Raw genomic sequence first — 15034 nt, forward strand, 5'->3', positions numbered from 1 at the left:
ATCCTTGATCTTTTGTTCTTCCAAATGAACTTGTTATGTTTTTTTCTAATTCCGTAAAAAAGTTTTTTAGGAAGTTCGATGGGTATGGCACTAAATAAATAGATAAGTTTGGGTAGGATGGTCATTTTTATGTTAGCTCGTCCCACCCATGAGCAGTTAATGTTTTTCCAATTGCTCAGATCTAGTTTTAGTTGTGTGGAAAGTGTTTTGTAGTTGTGTTCATATAGTTCCTGTGTTTGTCTCAGGAGATAGATTCCTAAGTATTTTATATTGTCTAAGGTGATTTTGAAAGGGATTTCTCTTTCTAATTCCTGCTGCTGAGATGTGTTGGAGATATATAGAAATGCAGATGACTTATGTGGGTTTATTTTGAATCCTGCTACTTTGGTAAAGTTGTTATTTCCACTAGCTTTTTGGTTGATTCTCTAGGATTCTTTAAGTAGATCATCATATCATCTGCAAAGAGTGATAGCTTGGTCTCCTCATTGCCAATTTTAATACCTTCAATTTCTTTTTCTTCCCTAATAGCTACTGCTAGTGTTTCTAGTACAATGCTAAATAATAGAGGTAGTAATGGGCATCCTTGTTTCACTCCTGATCTTATTGGGAATGTACCTAGTTTATCCCCATTGCAGATGATGTTTGCTGATGGTTTTAGATATATACTATTTATTATTTTTAGGAAAGACCCATCTATTCCTATGCTTTCAAAGGCTTTTTCTGCGCCTATTGAGATAATCATGTGATTTTTGTTGGTTTGCATGTTGATATGGTCAATTATGTGGATGGTTTTCCTAATATTGAACCATTCTTGCATTCCTGGCATAAATCCTACTTGATCATAGTGAATGACCCTCCTGATCACTTGCTGGAGTCTTTTTGCTAGTATCCTGTTTAAGATGTTTGCATCTATGTTCATTAGGGAGATTGGTCTGTAGTTTTCTTTCTCTGTTTTTGACCTGCCTGGCTTTGGAATCAGTACCATGTTTGTGTTATAAAAGGCATTTGGTAGAACTCCCTCTTTGTTTATTATGTCAAATAGTTTGTATAATATTGGGATTAGCTGTTCTTTGAATGTTTGCTAGAATTCACTTGTGAATCCATCAGGTCCTGGGGACTTTTTCTTAGGCAGTTCTTTGATGGCCTGTTGGATTTCTTTTTCTGATATGGGATTATTTAAGAAAACTATTTCTTCTTCTGTTCGTCTAGGCAATTTATATTTCTGTAAATATTTGTCCACATCACCTAGATTGGCATATTTTTGCCATATAATTGGGCAAACTAGTTTTTAATGATTGCCTTAATTTCCTCTTCATTGGAGGTGAGGTCCCCCTTTTCATCTATGATACTGTTAATTTGCTTTTCTTCTTTCCTTTTTCAAATTAGATTGACCAGTATTTTGTCTATTTTGTTTGTTTTTTCAAAGTACCAGCTTCTAGTCTTATTTATTAGTTCAATAGTTCTATCACTTTAGATTTTATTAATTTCTCCCTTAATTTTTAGGATCTCTAATTTGGTTTTCTTCTGGGGATTTTTAATTTGTTTGCTTTCAAGTTTTTGATTTGCATGTCCAATTCATTAATCTCTGCCCTCCCTAATTTGTTAATATATGCCCTCAAGGATATGAATTTTCCTCTGAGTACTGCTTTGGCTGCATCCCATAAGGTTTGGAAGGATATCTCACCATTGTCATTTTCTTCAATTAAATTATTAATTGTTTCTATGATTTGTTTTCTAACTAACTGATTTTGGAGTATCATATTATTTAATTTCCAATTGATTTTTAATTTGGCTCTCCATGTACCCTTACTGATCATTATTTTAATTGCCTTATGATATGAAAAGGTTGCATTAATTATTTCTGCATTTCTGCATTTGTATGCCATGTTTTTATGACCTAGTGTATAGTCAATCTTTGTGAATGTGCCATGTGCTGCTGAAAAGAAGGTGTATTCCTTTTTATCCCTATTTATTTTTCTCCGTATATCTATTAACTCTAATTTTTCTAAGATTTCATTCACATCTTTTACCTTTTTCTTATTTATTTTTTTATTTGATTTATCTAAATTTGATAGTGGTTGGTTCAGGTCTCCCACTGATATAGTTTTACTATCTATTTCCTCCTTCAATTCTCCTAGTTTCTACATTAGAAATTTAGGTGCTATACCATTTGGTGCATACATGTTGATTAGTGATATTTCCTCATTGTCTGTGCTCCCTTTTATCAGGATGTATTTACCTTCCCTATCCCTTTTAGTCAGGTCTATTTTTGCTTTGGCTTTGTCAGATATCATGATTGCAACTCATGCTTTCTTTCTATCAGTTGAGGCCCAGAAGGTCTTACTCCAACCTTTAATTCTGAACTTGTGAGTATCTACCCACCTCATGTGTGTTTCTTAAAAACAACATATGGTAGGGTTTTGGATTCTAATCCACTCTTCTATTCATCTACATTTTATGGGTGAGTTCATCCCATTCACATTCAAAGTTATGATTGTCAATTATGAATTCCCTGGCATTTTGATATCCTTCCCTAATTCTGACCTTTCTTCTTTTGCTATAACCTTTTAAACCAGTGGCTTACTTTAAATCAGTCCCCCTAGTCCCCTCTCTTGTTATGCTTCCCTTTCTGGCCCCTCCCTTTTTGTTCCCTTCTTGTTTTTTGTTTGTTTTTTTAGGGTCTGTTAATTTCCCTCCTCCCTCTCCTTCCCTCCCTTTTTGTATTCTCCCCCTCCCCCCCTTAATTTTCCCTTCTCTCTTACCCTGTTGGATAAGATAGAATTCAAGATCCCAATGGATCTAGATGCTCTTCCCTCTCAGAGTTGATTTCACTGAGAGTAAGGTTTAAGTAATACCAATTAGCACTCTCTTCCTCTCCTTCTTATAAGAGAATTCTTCCCCTCCCCTTCCCATGTGTATTTCTATTTCTTCAAGTATATCTTTTTTCTCCCCTTTCTCCATATCATCTTAATGCCCCAATCTTTCCCTATGAGTGATTCTTCTAATTACTCTAATAATGCATACAATTTTTGAGAGTCACACATAACATTTTCCCCACATATTAATATATATAATTTGATATAAATGTAGTCCTTATAGAAGAGAGTTTGAATAAAATAAAAAAAAACATTTTCTCCTTTTCCCCTTCTTTCATATTTACCTTTTCATGTTTCTCTTGCTCTTTGTGTTTGGATATCAAACTTTCCACTGAGTTCTGGTCTTTTCTTTACAAATACTTGGAAATCTTCTATTTTGTTGAATGACCATCCTTTACCCTGGAAGTACACAGTCAGTTTTGCTGGATAGGTGATTCTTGGTTGAAGACCCAGTTCTATTGCCTTTCTGAATATCGTGTTCCGGGCCTTGCGGTCATTCAATGTGGAAGATGCCAGGTCTTGTGTGATCCTTTTTGGTGCTCCTTGGTATCTGAATTGTCTCTTTTTGGCTTCTTGTAGGATTTTTTCCCTTAGCTTGAAAGCTTTGTAATTTAGCAACTACATTCCTGGGAGTTTTCTTTTGGGGATTTAGTGTAGAGGATGTTCTATGAACTCTTTCAATGCCTATTTTTCCCCCTTGTTCTAGAACTTCAGGGCAGTTTTCTTGGATGATATCTTGTGTTATGATGTCAAGATTCCTGTTTATTTCTGGCATTTCAGGTAGACCAATGATTCTCAGATTGCCTCTCCTTCCTCTGTTTTCCTGATCTGTCACCTTGTCATTGAGATATTTTATGTTTTCTTCTAATTTCTTAGTCTTTTGACTTTGCTTCATTAATTCTTGCTGTTTTGCAAGATCATTGTCTTCCAGTTGCCTAATTCTGGTCTTTAAAGACTGGCTTTCCTTTTCAGTTTGGTGTATCCTGCTTTTTAAGGCTTCCAGCTGTTTCTCCAATTGGGAGTTCTTGTCCCTCAGATTGTTGTATTCTCTTTGCATTATTTCCCATTTTTCCTGACAGAAGACTTACATCTTTTTTATAACCTCCACTTTAAATTCTTCAAGAGCTTGTGGACAATTTCCATTTCTTTTGCAAGGTTTTGGAGCATTTATTTGGGTTTCCTCTTCTGCTATTTCCTCTGTAGTCTGTATTTTTCCTCTGTAAAAACTATCCAAAGTCAACCCCTTCTTGCTTTTCTTGGTGTTGGGAAGTTGTTCCTGGGCACTGTTTGCCATCTCTATGGTTTTTCCTTCCTTTTCCAGTCAGAAATCTGAGTAAGGGGCTGTCTGTCTGTGTATGGATCTAATGATCAAGGCTTTTTGCCATGGGAAAGCTCTCAATTCTCCACAGATGGGCTATCTTCCTGGGGGAGCCCAAGGTCTACCCTCCCCTGCCTGCCAGTGTTTTGGGTGTTACTGTTCTCAGGGGTAAGTCCTTGGTCTTAGTCAACTCCCAAGACCTATAGGTGCCCCTTGCTCACTTCAGGGCTGCCCTTTGTACACTCATTGATTATGGCACACTGGTTCTGAGTGCCCGAGGTCTGAGCTCCCCTTTCCTGCCTGCCAGGGTTTTGTGTGTTACTGCTCTCAGGGGTAAGTCCTTGGTGGTCTTAGTCAGCTCCCAAGGCCTGGACCTGCCTGTTGCTCACTCCTGGTGTGCCCCTCCCTCCCTCATTGGTTCTGGCACATGCTGACTTTAACTCTGGTTCCATAGGTGTGGTGGGGGGAGAGTGGATCAGTTCAAGTTTGGGTGGGAGCTTTTTCGTTCCCTTATAGTATGGAAATGCCCAAATCCCATGTACCTTCAGTGCTGCGCCCTACTGTAGAGCCCCTCCGTTCTTATGAGGATGGTTTTTTTTGGGTCTTTTGGGGTCATCTGTATCGTTGGGTACGAGGAGGGGAAGCAAACTGTGTCTAATCTGCTGCCGTGCTTACCTGGAAGTCTCTATACCTCTTCTTATCTGGGATGTGCTCCTGTTTCTTTTTCCAGACACTTCCCCCCACCCCATATTCTGGAAATATCCACATCCCATGCAACTTTGATAACCAATTAGTGCCTCCCTGTCTGTGATTTCAGAAGTGAGAAGTCAGTCAGACATGACTGAATGAGACATTCATCCCTTCCTAGAAAACATCTTGCCCTCTTTAATACCACAGAACAGCCCAAATGTGTGGGATGAAACCCAGGTGTCTCCATAGTGAATTAGGAGAAATGAGGACTTAAATTGGATGAGAGGTAGGGAGAGCTGCTGCCTCTTGCTGGATCAGCAATCTCCTTACTCCTCAGAGCCATCAAAGAAGAGGCATAGGTTCTAAAGTATGATGGTTTCTAAGATCCAGACTCCTGAAAAACTTATCAGAGAAGGATAATCTGCTTTTGGGCATAGTTTCCAGTTGACCTTCTCTGGTCCTTCCATATTTTGTCCTTAGCATAGAGTTACTTAGACCCCAAAGTCCTTATCCCATCAAAAGACACTGTATTACCTAGAGAAATGGTTTGGGTTCCACTCAAATAGCAGGTCTTCTTTCTCCTGGGATGGTGTGGACAACTTCTTCCCCCTCATTGACTTGGGGGATCAAGGGGTGGTATTGTTGGGTAATGCTTTTCTTTCTAACAACATGGAAGAGGTGAAAGTGTTTCTGCAAATTATAATGAATGTTTATTTACTTGAAAATATAACCCTATAGTTGACTTGGTCACAATCCTGAATTAGTAGATAAAAGTGAACTCCCAGAGAAGAAGGCAAAGACCTCTTCCAGAGATTAGAGATGGAAAGTCCTCCTCTAAAAGAGATTTAATGTTCTCTTCCATGGCGTGCCCAGAGAGGAGGATGTTCTGAGAGATGGGATGGTACAAAACAAGTCTGAGTATCAACCCTGCCACTGAGACAGGTTGCATAGAAGGTAATGACTTATTAGCTACCTAAATACAAATGACCCTGTTCCATGATGAGGGGTAGGGACTATACCAGGAATATAATCATCTATTCTGTTACCCTGATGTTGCTGGTACTACTCCTCCTATAGTTGCTTTAAAAAAAATAACTTTTACCTTTCACCTTAGAATGAGCACTAAAATGTATGATTCCAAAGCCGAAAAGCAGTAAGAGCTGGGAAAGAAGGATTAAGTGACTTTCCCAAGGTCACACAGCTAGGAAGTAACTGGGGTAAGATTTGAACCTAGGACTTTTCATCTCTAGATCTGGCTCTTAATCCACTGAGCCACCTAGTTGCTCCCTACAAAGCTGCCTTTTAATGTCAGGAGATCCATTGTGATCTTCAAAGATTTAGTATCATCCCCTATATAGATCAGATTTTTAAGATCTAGGATTTGACCCTTCTGAAGAAGAGGGGAGAAGCTTAAGATAGGTGGTTTTTGATAGCTTCCATATTCAGTCATTCCTTCAAAGGACTGTCATTTCTTTGTGACCTTTTTGGCCATCTTTCTAGATTTGTTTGTTTGCATTAAGCTCCCCCTCAAGTGTTACCAAGGGTCTTCTCCAAGGACAAGATGAAGAATTTGGAGGAGTTTGTAATTTAAGGGAGAAAGAAGAGAATGACCAAAACACTTGGACTGCAAGTGAAAATCTCTAGAGAATTTTGTTTGTTTAACTCTTATCTTCTGTCTTGGAATCAATACTAAGTCAGATCCAAGGAAGAATAGCTAGTTAGTTGGAGTTAAGTGACTTTCCCAGGGTCACACAGCTAGGAGTATCTAAGGTTAGATTAGAACCCAGGACCTCCTACCTCCAGACCTGATGTTCTATCCACTGAGTCATCTAGATGCTTCCCCCATACCCCCATCTTGGGAATTTGTGCTTTCTAGTGCCTTTGTAAATCCAAGAGCTCTTTTTTTGCCATGGTAAAATCACTTTTAGCAAACTGTTCTGGACAGAGTTATTAAAAAGGTGAGCAATTCCCATCTCCCCTTCTTTCTGCTTCCTCCCCTTGGCACCTTATGTCTATAAGTTGCTTCTTTTAGCACCCTTCTTGAATCAAGGAATCAAGGGCAATTCTACTTTTAAGTCTTTAATCCTATAAGCCTGAGTGGGTGACAAGGAGACAGTGAAAAGAGGAAAACAGATAATTAGGGTCTGGTAAAGTTGACTTAGGAATTCAAAGGACCAACTTTTCTTTTCTTTCTTTTTTAACCCCTTATCTTCCATCTTAGAATCAACTGTGTATTGGTTCCAAGGCAGAAAAGTGGTAAGGGCTAGGCAATGAGGGTTAAAGGACTTGACCAGGGTCATACAGCTGGGAAGTATCTGAGGCCAGATGTGAATCCAGGACCTCCCATCTCTAGGCCTGACTTAATCTATTGAGTCACCTACATGCCCCCATGAGCCAACTTTTCAATGCCCTAGGAGATCCAGAAAATCTTACATTGGGGTTCAGTGATGAAGATAGCTCCGAAAACAAAGAAGAATTTACCCACTGCCCATTGAAGGGAAGATCTCTTGAACTGTTTCTAAGAAAAGAAGCAAGTGATTTAGGATGCTGACTATAGGTCAATGAGATCTAGGGCTAGGAACAGTGATAAAGGTGCAGTTCATCATTTAAGTGTCACTAAAAGGCTTGGACATGCAGCAACTAAGATGGTGGTGTCAGCCATTGGCAGCTAAGAAGCTAAAGACATGGTCCAGATCTTTAATTTATTTATTTAAAATATTTTTCCATGGTTACATGATTCATGATTTTTTCCCATCTCTCTTATCTCCCCCCTCCTGGAGCTGACAAACAATTCCACTGGGTTACACAATTCTGAGGGACTTATAACAAAGAATGCTATTCACCTCCAGAGAAAGAATCATTGAAGTCAGAATGTAGATGAAAGCATGTGATTTTTCCATTGTTTATTTGGCTTTTTGTTTGGGGGGTTTGGTTTTATAAGATTACAGTGACATAGGAGAAAATCCCCTATATAAGAAAAAGCAGAATCTCTTGAGAAAAAAATCCTTTTGGAGGATCTCTGATGAGGATCGCCTGGGAAGAATCTCTTGAGAGAGGCTCTGGAGAAGGAAGCTCTTGGAGGACAAATCTCTAAGGAGGTCTCGCTGGAGCTCCTCTGAGGGGACTCTGTCCCTCTGGAGGCTCTGGAGAGAGGCCCTTTGGAACAGTCTCTGGCTGGAAGGCTCTTTAAGGAGGACTCTGGCTGGAACTCTCTCTGGTGAAGTCAGAGGAGATGGAGCTGGCCTGGTGTCACTAGAATCCTTGCTTAGACAGACTTTGTGGTGAGTGTTAAAAAGACTGACTGACTGATCTCTCTCTCTTAAGACTCAGGTCTAGGCCATGTTGGCTTAAGGCCTTTCATACTTATTTCCTTTTTCTCTCTTTCTCTCTTTTCTTTAATTCCACATTTGTATTAATTAAAATCTCTATAAAACCCAGTTGACTTGGATATTTGAATAATTGGGAATATTTCTCTGGCAACCACCTTATATTTGATTTAAAAACCAAGACACTGTAGTGAAACATATTTTCTGCAGTCAAATTTGCTCACCCTCTCTTATATCTATCACAATTTATATCTTCCACCATTTTAACTCACTACAGTTTACAACATCACTCTTTTAACTGTTACAGTTTAAGGCCTTCAACCATTTTAAATCTAACATCACTTAGAATATGTTTTACATAATAATACATGTATAACCCAGCTCAAATTGCCTGCCAGTGCACTGGGAGGGGAAAGGAAAAGGGGGAGGGGAGTTCAATCATATAACATAGGAAAATTTGTGTGGAAATTTGTAATAACATGTAATTGGTAATAAACAAACATAAATAAATAAATAAACACCCCCAAAATTTTCTGGTTGTTTTTGTTTGATTGGGTACAACCCTTTGTGACTCCATCTGGGATTTTCTTGGCAAAGATATTGGAAAGACTTGCCATTTCCAATTCTTTTTACTGGATGAAGAAACTGAGGCAAATAAGGTTGAATGACTTGCATAGGGTCACACAGTTAGTACATGTCTAATGCTGGATTTGAGCTGAGGAAGATGAGTCTTCTGATGTTAGGCCCAACAGTGTATCCATTGCACCACCTAGCTGCCCTAAAATTCCCATTATCTTTGTATTATTTAAAGATGAAGTCTTTGTAAATAAGCCTCTATAAACCCCACTTGGATTAGAATGGATGTAAAAGGGGGAAGAAAAATAGTGGAGTTGCTACATGAGAAGAGCCAGACACTTTGGGACATATTTACCCCATTGGGGCAAGTCTTCTTTAAGTCCATAACCCAAGGAAAGCTGTTATTTTGGGGGAGGATCCTGGATTGTTTCCTCACAATACCTCACCTCCAATATGACCCATTGGATTTCTGTCAAGATGAAGCTCCAGACTAAGGTAAATCAGAGCATATTGGGCAGTCATGGGACAATTAGACCCAGGCCAAGGACTATGCACTTAATCTCTTTACTCTAGCTCTCTCTCTCATGCACACCTTGACAATGAAAGTGCCAATTAATCTTAAAGCACTGCTTCTTGCTAGTCTATAGGCACCCTTACAAGGCATTTGCTAAGAGCTCCCTAGAAGCCACTGCTAATTGGTGAAAGATCTTATTCCTTCTTCCTTATACCTAAGCATTCCAAAGGGGGCATTTGTGAGATTTCTACTCTGAGTCATCAGTCACAGGTCCTGATGATAAAGCTTGAATAACCTGCATAGAGAGGGGTTCTTGGTATTCAGAAACTCTGCTTCTACTTTAACAATTCTCCATAAGATGTAGTCTTCATTTGCTTGTCAGGATGATGGCTTACACCATCTCTTTTCCCTCTCCCTGTAGCACAGTACAGCAGACATTAGTAACTTCCAAAGTATCTGAAAAAAAAATACATAACTGCACTCTAGATAAAGGTTGCACTTGTGCCTTGCTTTTAAAAAAAATAACAAACATGTTCCCAAATAGTTGAATGTAAATCAATTTTTTGTCAATTAAATCACAATTCAAAGGCACTAAATTGTCTTAGGTGATTAAAAAAACTAGGCAGTAGGATGCTTTTGCAAAATTAAAAAAAATTGTGTAAGTGAATAACTATTTCCCAATTTATCTTTTCTATCAATTTGGCTTAAAGGAAAGTAGATCTATATGTTTTTGACTGAATTCCTGGAGAGCAAGGAGAGAGAAAAACTACCCCTGTAGGCCTTGGAAACAGCATGTTGTTTGAGGAGAATGCTACCTGAGACAACTGCAATTAATTTAGGTATTGCTGGTTGGCAGAGGGCTCAGGATCCCAGACATAAAAACATATACTTGCCCACCACAAGCTGAGTGGGGCAGATTATCTTGGACTCTAGGCTGATTCCATAACTTACCTATTCTACTAATATCTCTGTAACCTACCACATCTATTTGCCTGGCCCTCAAGTTCTTGGAGTTAGGAAGATGTGTGTTCAAGTTCCACCCCTGGATTGTATGGTTCCTGGGCAAGTCACTTAAACTCTCAATGCCCCAAGGATTAAATCTCTGATTTTTAATAATCAATTAGACATTCATAACTTCTCTCTAAGTGTGCATCTGTGTGTATGTCTGGAAGCAATGGGAAGGAGGCTTCTCAGGCAAGAGGATGACTCAAGATGTCTCAGCTAGCAAACTGTGAGTATTCCAGCCCCACTCTAGGGCAGATCCCATCCTAGTCTGCCCCTAGTGGGTCTGGAAAAAACATTATAGTATCTTTCATTTAATTCTGAGGAGTTTGGAACTCTCTCTGGGTGTCCAACATTTGATCTTGGTGATGAGGATAATTATGTTGAAATTACAATTATTTATGGGAAGACATCATTAGTTCCTGTGTAGAAAGAAATTTTACCTCTCAGCATGTCTTCACTATATTTAATCAAGAAATGATGAATTCTGAATAAAAAGAATCCCACTACAATAGGTTAGAATTATACCACTTGTATCTGAGGATTTTAAACATTCAAATAACTTTTTGAAAATCAAGACCAGACAGACATATGTGTGTGGGTTTCAAACACAGAGGGAAAAGTCACTCTCTATGAAGAGTTACTCTTTAAAAAAAAAAAAGAAGTAAGAATTTGAGGAAAATGGGATTATTTTTGCTCTGAGGGGAATTTATTTTATTCACATGACTGGAAAATAGCAGGAATTATACCATATACCTTGTGTAATGTTCTATGTAGGCAATAAGCTGCTATCTGTACTTTTGTCCCTTGGGACAGCTATGAGGTAGAGATGTATCTTGATTGCAAGATTGCAAAATGGCAAAGGCAATGGAGAGCTGTGATTTTGTAATTATCCTCCTAAAACCATTTTCTAGCACTTAAGCTGGAGAGCCTAGAATGCAGGGTTACGGAGAAATTTATCATCTTTAGACTTTCCACAATGAGGCTGAAGTGGGTGGATGGGAAAATCACTGGAGACAAGATTTAGGGGGCTGATTAGTTTAAAGGGCATAAAATAAAGCTTCTCTAACCTATGAGAGACTGGAGTCAATTAATTTATCAATCAACTGCCTCTTACTGGCTGTATGGATTTGAGTCGGGGACTTAACTAGTGTTCTCATCTGCAAAATGATGGGACTGGACTAGATGGCCTCTTAGTTTCCTTTTAGTTTCCAGAACTGATTCCCTAAACAAATGGTTATTGACAATCTACTTTTTGTAAAGCATTGGGATGGGAAAGGGCACAAAGGTGAATAAAACAGCTTCTGTACTTTGGAAGGATAGAGCCTAGTTATGGAAGCAGGAGCATAGATTTAGAGTTGGAAGGAACCTTAACAGTCTTCTAGCCAACTCCCTCATTTTACAAATAAAGAAATTGAGGCCCAGAGAGGTTTAGCGTCTCATCCAAGGACATACAGCTACTAAATGGCAGAGATGAAATTAGAAATTTCATGGTTTAAATGGTTCAAAATTTAGCACACTCTCTACAATACTAAACTGTCTCCCAATTAAAGGTAACACCAATGTTAGGTGAAAAAAGTGAAACAAAGCAAAAGAAAAACCCAAAATACCAAATAATAAGCAATGGGGGACAAAGAGGTCACAGACACACATATGTTTATCAGACTGAAATGAGTTAAGTTTCATATTAGGGAACAAAAGAGGCCCAACACTTATGCATAGACTAAATCATTCCAGGCTAGCCAGGACTTGGGCAAATCCCCTCTCTTTCAGAGACAGGTAGGTGGCACAGTGGATAGAGTGCTGAGCCTAAAATCAGGAAGACTCCACTTCCTAAATTCAAATCTGGCCTCAGACATTTACTAGCTGTATAACCTTGGCCAAGTCACTAAACCTTGTTTGCCTCAGTTTCTTTGCATGTAAAATGAGCTGGAGAAGGAAATGGCAAACCACTGCAGTATCTTTGCCAAGAAAACCCCAAATGGAGTCACAAAGAGTCAGACACAACTGAGAAAAACCCCTAGCCTCTTATGCCACATTTGTTATTTGCTTCATCTTCCTGGCCCACCCTTCTGAGAATCTTTTGGTGGACTTTCTACCAGCTGGGAACTCTTTTACCATTGTAATCTCCATGTAGCTTTGTTTCACTTTTGTTCAATGGATCTAAGAATCTACATGACCATAAACAATTTCCACAAGCATAACTGAGTTCTGTGATATGGAGTTATTTGGTTCTTCAGAAAAATGTGCTATTTTTAAGGTGCTTTCTTTTGATAGGTATTGGGGAGGGTTTTTAAATTGAACAGTGTCAGGGAGCAGAGTACTACTTTGTACTAAACAGAAGTCAATACTTGAAACAAAATCCCAGAGTTCTCTCTGTATGGAAAGAAAAACCTAAGTAAGCTTTGAAGACTAAACTCTGCATTGATTTTGCCAGTGAATAAACACCAGTTCTAGAGGAAGACATATTTGGTCATGTTGCCCTCCGTGAGATGTATTTGTGTGTGTGTGTGTGTGTGTGTGTGTGTGTGTATGTGTATGTGTGTGTATGTGTGTGTGTGTGTGGTGAAGGAGGAGATAAGGAGGCAGCAGAGAGAGGAAGTAGCAAGGAAAATCTCTGAATCTAGATCAAGAACTTTACTCTTTCTGCTACTAAACAATTTTAAGAAGCAAATGACTTGTTTTTGCCATTTCAGTTTTCAAAGGAGAGGTCAGACCTCCCCTTCCCTCTCACTTCACACATCTTTCATACTGTACCCACCCTGATGCACACTCAGACATACCTTCCTACATACATACAGACCTCTCTTTGTCTACCCACACACACACATACACCTTCCCACTATACACCCATACACAAAATAAAATTAGAAAAGCTGGCTAACTCTTAAGGTATTTAAAGACTGGAGACTTTCCACTGAAATTGCACGTGTAAAGGAGCTATGGTTACAGATGCAGCCAGCAACAACATCAAGAACATAAGAGGCAGAAAGAGCACTTCTAAAAGGCCCCAATAGCCATTATCTTGCCACCAAACTGCTTTTTTTTATGGGAAAGCCACTCACTCTCCTGCTGTAACCTTCATTGCCACACTAGCCTGTGGTTCTCTCTGGATCAGAGAGACTAATAACCCCTTTCATATTATTCATTTGTTTCTATCTAAGACCTTTTCAGGACATGAAAAGGTTTCTCAGTCCCCTGTCCCTTTTCATTATTTTGATGTAAGCTGCTAAAATATGGAGAAAACAGTGTTTGATGATTTAAAAATAGAGGCTGAACTGATATGCATATGGCATTAGCTATAAGGGATTGCTCTCCTTTTAGTCAGCCAAATAAGAAAACAGAAAGCAGGGTTTTGTTGTTGTTGTTTTTGCTTTGTTTCATTTTATTTTTGGCCTTCACTGAAAGAAGAGTAATTGAACCTGAGAAAGTCCAGCTGACTGAAGGCAAATGGTGTGCCGACAGTCCTACATTCTGTCATTAAGACACCTCCCTCATTTTTGGATATAAATTTACCTCTATCCCACACAGACCTGGCATCAGTTCCCTCTTGTTGCTATCAACTACCCCACTTCAGACTGACTGAATCACAGAAAGGTGAAGAGAGAGATAGGAAAGGAAGATACCAGTGAAAGGATAAGCCCGGTACTCCTACTACATGCAAGAAAGCTTCTTTGGGAAAACTGTCCTATTGTCGCTTTCTCTCCTCCCTCTCAGTTCAGATGTTTCCTTGGGGCCCTTTGGCAATTGTGTGAGAGAGGAAGACTGAATATTGAGTTCTGGGTCATCCCTGTGGGCAACTATGGGAGTGAACAGATTACTCCAGAGGTAGTGAGAGGGTAGAAAGTAATTGTTTAAAGCAACCGCATTGGAGCTTTAATTCAGACCACAGACAGAGCTTTCTACTGAGGATGATCTGGAGGGGTAAAGCTACACCTCCCAAAGATCTTCTGCGGGCCTAAAAAAGGGTCTGTAACTCTACAGCGGTGAGTGGGATGGCATGAGCACACTTTCTTTGAGATACTGTAGGGGCAGAGATCGCCAAAGACGCTAATTGCCATCACAGTCGCCTCCTAGCACCCACTCTCTGGAGCCCAAGTGGGAAGACAGCAGCCGCCAGTTATCTCTCCTTTCCAACACCCCCAGCCAATAATACCTGCCCAATCCCCCAACCGCTGGAGACCAGGAGGGGGGTGGGAGGAGAAGGGAGGGAGGGAGAGAGAGAGAGACAGAGAGACACAGAGAAACAGAGAGACAGACAGAGAGAGAGACACAGAGAGAGAGAGACACAGAGAGAGAGAGAGAGAGAAGGAGGAGGAGGAGGAGGGAGGGAGGAGGAAAAAAAAGGATGGATAGATGGATGGAGGAAGGCCACAAGTTTGCAGCCTTTACGGGAGCGTCGGTGTGAAAGGGGCTCCTCTTCCAAAGAGAGTCACTTCACTCCTGTTTTCGGCGGCAAAGGTTCGGGGAATCCATTTTCTCAGCCTCCTGCGGCAACGGAGGCGGGAGAAACAGTCTCCTAGCACCCTAGGAGGTGGTGGAAGTGCAAATTGCGGGCCGCCCAGCCTGCACGTAGCAGTCCAAGACTCCCTTGCCAGGCGCTCTCTAGGCGCCCTCCCTCTCGCCTAAAGCTCTGCTGCTTCACCCTCTCGACACCGGGTACAGTGAGGGGTAGTGGCATCCCTGGAACAGGGGGTTCTGAAAGGACAGCTCCACTCCCTCGCCAAAGTCC

General features: G+C 40.1%; 1 protein-coding gene across 4 annotated transcripts in view; it reads right to left on the reverse strand.

The window, feature by feature from the left end:
* TMEM63C (transmembrane protein 63C) overlaps positions 1 to 15034 on the reverse strand; it is a 230531-nt gene that overhangs the window by 163132 nt on the left and 52365 nt on the right. The window lies entirely within an intron of this gene.

This window comes from Monodelphis domestica, chromosome 1 (assembly GCF_027887165.1).
Source record: "Monodelphis domestica isolate mMonDom1 chromosome 1, mMonDom1.pri, whole genome shotgun sequence".
Lineage (NCBI taxonomy): Eukaryota > Metazoa > Chordata > Mammalia > Didelphimorphia > Didelphidae > Monodelphis > Monodelphis domestica.